This window comes from Xiphophorus hellerii, chromosome 23 (assembly GCF_003331165.1).
Source record: "Xiphophorus hellerii strain 12219 chromosome 23, Xiphophorus_hellerii-4.1, whole genome shotgun sequence".
In the NCBI taxonomy this organism is placed as follows: domain Eukaryota; kingdom Metazoa; phylum Chordata; class Actinopteri; order Cyprinodontiformes; family Poeciliidae; genus Xiphophorus; species Xiphophorus hellerii.
In genome coordinates this window covers 14,877,056-14,885,063 of record NC_045694.1, presented here as the reverse complement: position 1 = coordinate 14,885,063, position 8,008 = coordinate 14,877,056, and the positions used below count along the sequence as shown (strand labels likewise).

Here is an 8,008-nt window from a genome sequence, read left to right as displayed (position 1 = left end):
TTAACTCTGAAATGATATGCATGTTTTAAACTGACTTGAACTTTGCAGTATTTTCTCAAATCACTTTAAAGTGTATAAAGAAATAACTTTTTCATTACCAGACACAGAGGAAAGAAACCAGGAGGTGACACAAAATAAGTTTTGCACAAAAAAAGGCTGTTTGGATATGACAGATTGTAGTTTTAATCATCACAGCTATTTCAGGGAACTCAAATTCAAATTACTCATTGTACATTCATTTGCAAAAATCTGGTATGACTCGAAGGCATTGTTGAGTCCTAAGTCACCTAAATTAATTATGGTTTGTTGACAGATTAACAGATCTGTCCCATTGGCTTTTCCATGTACCAACAGATGTCTCCGTGAGTTTCAGTTGTCCAGCAGATTCACAGATGTTGCCTTACAGTGCATATAACACAGGCTGCTCTCAATAACTACAAGCCAAACAGCAGCAAAGAACTCCTGTCTTCAAGTGATGCATAGAAGAACTGAAATTCCTTGTCCCGTTATCTGGCTCAGTCAATCCTGGTTCAGGGCCCCAGGAGATGAGAGGACACAGGGCACCCTCTGCCACTTTAAAAGTAGTAATCTGAGAGACCAACAATACTGTATTTAAAAATATAAATATTTATATATATGTATATACTATATATATATATATATATATATATATATATATATATATATATATATATATATATATATATATATATAAATATTTATATTTAGATATAGATTCAACAATGTGTTTTCAATAGCAGAAAATCAACATTTTCTTTAGAGGGCATGTAGACAGGGTTGTGCAAAACTCATCTTTTCAGTTCTCTCTTTGTGTGCTGTGTTTATGTGCATGAAGTGACCGATTTCCTTCTCTGAATGCAGGTGTTAATGGTTGTGCGCTCACACCGTGTGGGGGCATGAACAAGTCTGATGGCCACTCACTGATATGTTTACGTCTTCCAACAACTGCCCACCTCCTTAATCACAGCAGAGGATGAGGGTCAGCCTCATTCTGGATTCTCCTCACAGCCTGGCTGTAGCTTTCAGTCACGTTCAGACCGTGAGGTTAGCAACATCCGACTTTTCAGAAAAAACAAGAGCTAAAGCCCAAACAACACGAAAGGAAATAATTTCTAACACTTTGCTTTTCACATTAGCTCTGCTCTCCCTAGGCACTGAACCCTGAAGAACAGTTGGGGTAACATCCTCAAAGCTTGGCATTTCCAGTGAGGATTAAATACCTGGAATCTGAAGGTAGCAGAAAATGAAAAACTGTCTCGCCTGCATCAAAGAGCAAGCTTGTCATTATTAGCTACAGAGGAAGAAATATGCAACTTGACAGAGGTGAAGATTGTCTTCAACTTTTTTATTTCAAGGGTCCTTCTTCTTTCTGTCAGGATGCTGAACTGTACCAGCCTTGAAGTGTATTAATGTTACCATTTTAATTGGGATTTTGTTAGATGTGGTGTGCCATTAGCACCGCAGGAGTTAGCTTCTCATGATGGAAGCTGTCAGATTACTCACATTACTTGAAAGCAATCCCCAACTGGCATTTCTGTTTTTTGAACCTTTTAGCAAAGGATACAAAGATGTTGTGTTTTGTCCCAGTCACTTTGTTAACACCAGGCTCTTTTGTCTTCTCACAAAGTGAACAAAAAAAATCCATGTCAAACTTTGCTGAACTGCTATGATAAATGATCAAATTAAATTTGAGGATAGTTCTCATCGATGATGTCCTATGTTAAATGCTGCATTAATCTACTCTGTCTTAGCAATACTTCTACTTACTGTTCAACAGAGCCCTTCAGAAACATACAGTAGCTATCTACTGACCAGAAGTCTAGCAGCTTCAAAGTCTTCACAGCTGAATATTTTAATTGGCATAAATTTAGAGCTGAGCATTTTGAAAACATGTATTTAAATTCTACATCATAGAAGGAGGATATATATAATATGCAGGTTGTTAGTTGGGTGTGTCTGAATGGGTGAATGTGGGATTAACTGCCAGGATTTGTATTTGTATTATTTTTTTTAACATCAAGCTGCTTAGGAACTGCTGATATAAATTGGTTCTACCTACGGTCAATCATCACATGTAAATCTCTTATTATTGTTTGGTATCAGATATTTGGTACAGATAAATTAAATAAAGTAAGTAAGTGAAATGTTTGGACTCTTTTCAAATTAAACCAAAATGGAGAAATAGAAGCAGCAGGCATGTCAGTGACAAAGAATGCACTGTTCTCAAAAGATGTCATGTGCATTAAGTTTTTTTAGTCACTGATAGCTTTTGTGTGCACAATGTTTTTTGGCAAATGTTCAACTCCACCAAATGAAGATACTGTGACATGATCAATTATGGCAGGAGCATAGACTTTCTTTCGCAACACATTGCTCCTTTGTGGACGGCACATAGAGACAAATGTTTGCGTCAGTCAGATTGAACTTCAAAAGGCCCGTGTTTTTGAGTGCAGGTGCAGGTTTGTGTGCGTCGGCCGCCTATCTTAAAATGAAGACAAGCGACCTGTACTGAGAATTGCCCCATCCCCCCAGTCTAAAGGCAAAGAAAAAAAGTGAAAGAAAAATCATCTGGCTGTGTTTGATAGATTTCACCACAATATTTTTAGTTTTACATGAAAATTGCAGCCATTCAGCTCAAGTGATATCCAAGGGTTTATGATTTGCTCTGTGGATACACGGACACCTCTGCAATTCCATATGTCCCCAGTAGCTGACAGGAATGGATAGGCTCTATTAACATAGATACAGGGGGCCAAAGGCTGGGTTGTAACTAGTGCTATTAATCCATATAGTTGGTGTATCAAGGTGCTACACTACATGGGATCAAAAGAAGTAGCCTGCTGTCATGGAAACACCTCCTGAATCTAAAAGGAGTGTTTGAATAAAGTTTTTAGCAATTCTCTTGATCAGACTGAATTTCTTTTCTGTTTCATACAGGCACAACTACGGTATATAATCTTGATCATTTTTTACTGTTGGACTTTGACAATTTTGTGTGCTTGTTTGTTACACGCTTGCTTTTTCGGGGGGGGGGTTGTGTTGTTTGAGTGGAGCAAGTAGAAGAAATAGCCATATTTCATGCGTCTTAACAACTCCCCAGTGTCTCAAGGCTGGGCTCTTTGATCAACACCATCAGGTTCATGTCTTGAAAGGGACATGCTGGGCTTATATACTATGTACATTTGCAATTTAGATTCAACATGAAGAATATTGTTTGAGCATTTGCATGTCAAAGGAAGAATTTTAATTTTTGAAAATGGTCTGGAGTGGCGGTAGTTTGATTTTCTTTCTTTTCTTCATTGTTCATTCTTTCCTTCCTTCCGTTCTGTGCCCTGGGGATCATGTTTTAGAAAAAAAATAAAGCTAAAATTAAATAAAGCAAAAATGATGATCTCTCCCTGGAAGTGTGGCATTCTTGGTATAATTTATTAAAGGGGTTATATTCACACTCCTATTGATGCCAAAACAAAGGTATGGTAATGTAATTTTAATTTATTTGATGTTGCTGCTATTTGAATATAAATCTATTTCTTCTTGATTGTTAAGAATATAAATGAATTATAAAGCTCAACAAATACAGAATGAATTTCTGCTTTTGCTACATCTTTATGCTTCCATACAATTCCCTTCATTTCCTGCAAAGTGTATGTCCATCTGAACAAAGCTTGTTATAAGTTAAATTACATGACAATTGCAGTTAAAGATCATATTCACAAATATACTAATCACTGTGATCTTTACACCATTGAATTCTGACTGACACCTTGTATTCTTGTAAGAGCTTCTGTAAAAATGGAACTGGTTTAGTGAATGTTCTCAATGTTAATCATTACTGATCTTAGACATCTGGTTTTTCACTGTTAAATTAGCAATATTGTATAATATTTACCAACAGCTGCTCCATAGCTACTCCCATGGGAGGCTGAGAAGAGAAGATTAATATTACCAGTATTTTTCCTTATGGCTGGAAAAATAAATCTTCTTCTATATTTACAAAAACAAGATGATACTGCAAAATAAAAGGAACCATAAATTTTGGCTCTATAAATTCAAAAGCAATGGCTGACTGTATGCAATAAGAAACACTAAAATATCATCTTTTATGTCATGTTTTAGTCCTTGTCTAAATTACCCAGTTTCCAACTTCCTTAACATGCACCAGAGGGACCAGAGGGAAAGCTGAGAATGGTGATAAATATTGTTCTTATTTATGAAATGTAATAATGAATTTATTATGTTTCTTTATTCCGTTAGAGAAGTAGGACACATTAAAATGATCCGGTCTCTGGAGCAAAACAAACCTATAACCGGAGGAAAGACTTTGGAATTTCTGTCATTGCTGGAGACATGAAAAGCCAGATAACGTAGCAAAAAGTAGCGCAGTTCATCAAGGAAGGAGGTAGAGGAGAATGGAGACTGGCGTGCCAATGCAATAGAAGCTGCTCGCATAATTGCTTCGTTAAAAACCAGTTGCTTTGTGTGTCCTAGAGTAATTAAGCAGTTGGAATTTTACATTACACTAGTGAAAATTAACAAAGAGCACATCTGGGTGTCCCATAGGTTTAGTCATTAAAAAGCCCATTATTTTTCAAATTACTTTTTCAATCTTTCAGCCCCCCTAATCCGGAGGTATTTCCCAGTAGACAAGTTCCCGTTCTTGTTTTGAATGACTCCTAAAGGGAAGTTAAACATTTAGCGGATAGTGTGGCCCACGTTGACTGCTCCTTATAGCCAAACTCTGTGTCCAAGGAAAATACAGCTGGGGACGAACATGACGCAAAAAAAAAAAAAGATTGCAAGAGGCAAACAGCTCTGTCACTGTTGGTATTAAAACAGAAAAAAAGAAATCTAAATTGCTACTTAAATGTACCAAATCCCTTAATACTTTTGAGTTTGCAGTTTATGTAGTTTCCAGACTGACCACAGTCTCTTGTGGAAAGCAGTGATTATTGAAGCAATGTTGTCACATGATCATACTTACTACTCTTAATCACAATGTAATGATGGTCCAGCAGGAAAAAGCTGACATTGAAAAGTGTCAGTAAAACTAATAGGGCTAAGTGTTTGATTTTCTTTTCTTATAGAGATTTTTTTCATACCGTTCAAATGAGTTTTACAAGGGACATGAAGAAATATTTTTTGTATTTTTACAAATGGCTAATGATCAGACAGTAATGTCTAGGTGCAGGATAGTAGGCAGAAACAGTGAAGCATTGAATTGTTACAGTTTCCTGATCGGCTTAAAGCATGCACAGAACTTTGATCATGTTATTGTAATGGTTGCTTTATTTAAATTAGAATTTTAATGTAGAATCATAATAAAATTGTAAAAGATCATTATGCAAGTATTCTACAGTTTCTTTTGTTATTGAAAAGGAACATTAAATTGTTTCATAGCAATATATCAGGGGTCGCATTAAAAGAACATTTTCCGTATTTGACTGTTAAACCGGTCTGTCATTTTGACAGATTACAATTCACACCCCTGACAAAACTTATAGATAGATAGATAGATAGATAGATAGATAGATAGATAGATAGATAGATAGATAGATAGATAGATAGATAGATAGATAGATAGATAGATAGATAGATAGATAGATAGATAGATAGATAGATAGATAGATAGATAGATAGATAGATAGATAGATAGATATCTATTGACGTGTGTACACAGACAAACAAAGCCATAAAAACTTTGTAGGCCATTGCATGCATAAATATCTAAAACAAGAGAGTCAGCTATGAAAGGCTTCAAACTGAAAAAAACAAACATGCATGGCTAGCATATCAACAATGTTTTTTTTCTCCTCTTTGGGGCCACTGCTGCTTGAACATCACAGGGATCCTGCTGTATATATTTCAAGATTGTTTGCAATGCCACTGTGTTTCTGTAAAATATCAAATCCATACAGCTGAACTACAATATAACAGTTAGTACATTGATAAAGATGTATTTTAATTAATTTCAGTGTATCTTAAAAATGTATTTTCATTATGCTTACATTTGTGACATCATTTTTTTATGTCACAGAGCATTTTTCTTTACAAATTCTGTAGAGCAGAGTTTAAAGACAGACACACATATGCTTTAAATTAATGAAAGTATATTTGTAGAAATCCATCAACACAAAAGTTGGACTACAGCCAAAATTTGACATGTGGACGGAAGAGAATAAAAGCAGTATTTTTATCACGATCCCGACATAATTACTGGCTGTGCCTATCTTTGGATTTACCACCTTTTTTCTTAGTAGCAGTCTCTTTGTAGGGAACATGACATGATGCATTCACACGTCGTCAAAAAATTCTCAAAGAGTACAAAATATTGGGGGATGAATTATTTACTGACATCGAAATATTTCTGGAGGTGGAGAGTGGCCAGCACTTTTATCCATGTGAGACTCTTGACAGTGTTTGCTGCTGTAACAGGCAGAGCCTGAGATAAGAGAGCACTTTGACCAGTCTTGCCTCCCCATGATAAATCTTTATCATTTTAGGTGATGGTCTGACCTCTAAGATGGGCCCTGGCCAAGGGGGTCCTCATTAATACAACTTGAAATCCTCTCGGCTCATTTCTTCTATTTCCTTGATGCCCGTGACCTTTCTGGGACTGCCAGTATCAAATGAAACCCCCTTTTAAGGTTCAAGTTTGATGAGCGGATTTCATGATTCTGTTTGGTCAAAAAAGGTAGAGAAGAGAAGCAGAGGTAGGAGTTATGTTTTCTCCAGTGCCAGAATCTGATGTGTTGTTTGTGAATATCTTCTGACAGAAATGAGATGAAATTTATAACCTGCATCTGTTTATTTATTTATGTATTTTTGTTGTTGGTGGTGGTGGGCAAATGACACAACAAAAACTTGTCTGTACTGGGTTTTCACAACGTTTCATTGACTCTTCAAACATTAGTGGCTTACTGGAAAACAGCTTCCTAAAATGACATCAAAATCATAGAGCAAGTAGTGAGAGGATGTCAGATTAAGCTCTGCACTTACTCAGTTATCAGCTGGGTTTTTTTTTTATTTCACCAATGTTTTAAAGTTGCTCTTCTATTTAGATATTGTTGTCTACTAAGAGGCTAAATGTAAAAGTAGAAAGCTATGTAAATTGTAATAAGTACAACACCATCTATGGCAACAGATCTTCCCTTAATGATAATGTTTTTATATATTTTAAATATAGTGAGTTTCAGATAAGCTAAATGAACTGGAAAAAAATACAATTAAAAATTAGACAAACTTTACAAAAACAAAGTCATTTCAAATCAATCACAGGTACAATCCAATTAATTATTGGTATAAACATAATTCTCAGCATAACAACTGTCTATAAGGAAACCCAGGAGTTTGCATTGACAGTGTGTATATGTGTAACTGGATCCTTTCTGCGTTGTGCTGGTTTTATTGAGTGATCAGGCCGTGACACGGTTTGTCTTTAAAAAGGATGATTTCTCGATTTATTCTGACAAGAACAACATACAGAAAACAACCGTATTATAAGCTGCCCGCTCCAAGTCCTACACTAAACAGAAGTGCATAACAGAACTTAACTTAATAAATCTATAAATAAACTGGATGTATTTAGATGAAAAATAAACAGCACAAACCTCATGTTGTCCCACAGGACAACATGACAAAAAGGGAAAAAGGGGGGAAAAACAATTTAAAGACAATACCACAGAAGAAGAAATAAAAAGGAGGGAGCTTCCGATCTTAACCTCCTGACTACCAGGGAAAAAAATATTGTCCAATCACAATTTTTTTTAAATTCCGCAATCTTTGTAAGGTAAATAGAATACTGAAAAAAAATTTTTAAAAAAAAAAGTTTTTATTTTTGAAATATCATGTGTCCACTACAGTGGACATCGGAACTCCATACATTTGAAATTGAACCTTGATGGCAACCAGTTTGTCCCAAAGAAAATATCCAAACATCAACATAAGAATGAATTTCACATTGACAAAACTGTCCATCATCACACTAATA

General features: G+C 35.6%; 1 long non-coding RNA gene across 1 annotated transcript in view; it reads right to left on the bottom strand.

Moving 5' to 3' along the window:
- Positions 1 to 572: 572 nt before the first annotated feature.
- Positions 573 to 8,008, bottom strand: part of LOC116714890 (uncharacterized) — a 28,277-nt gene continuing 20,841 nt past the window's right edge. The window contains exon 3 of the long non-coding RNA XR_004338145.1: positions 573 to 589. This is a non-coding gene — a long non-coding RNA (uncharacterized LOC116714890). The remainder of the gene's footprint in view (positions 590 to 8,008) is intronic.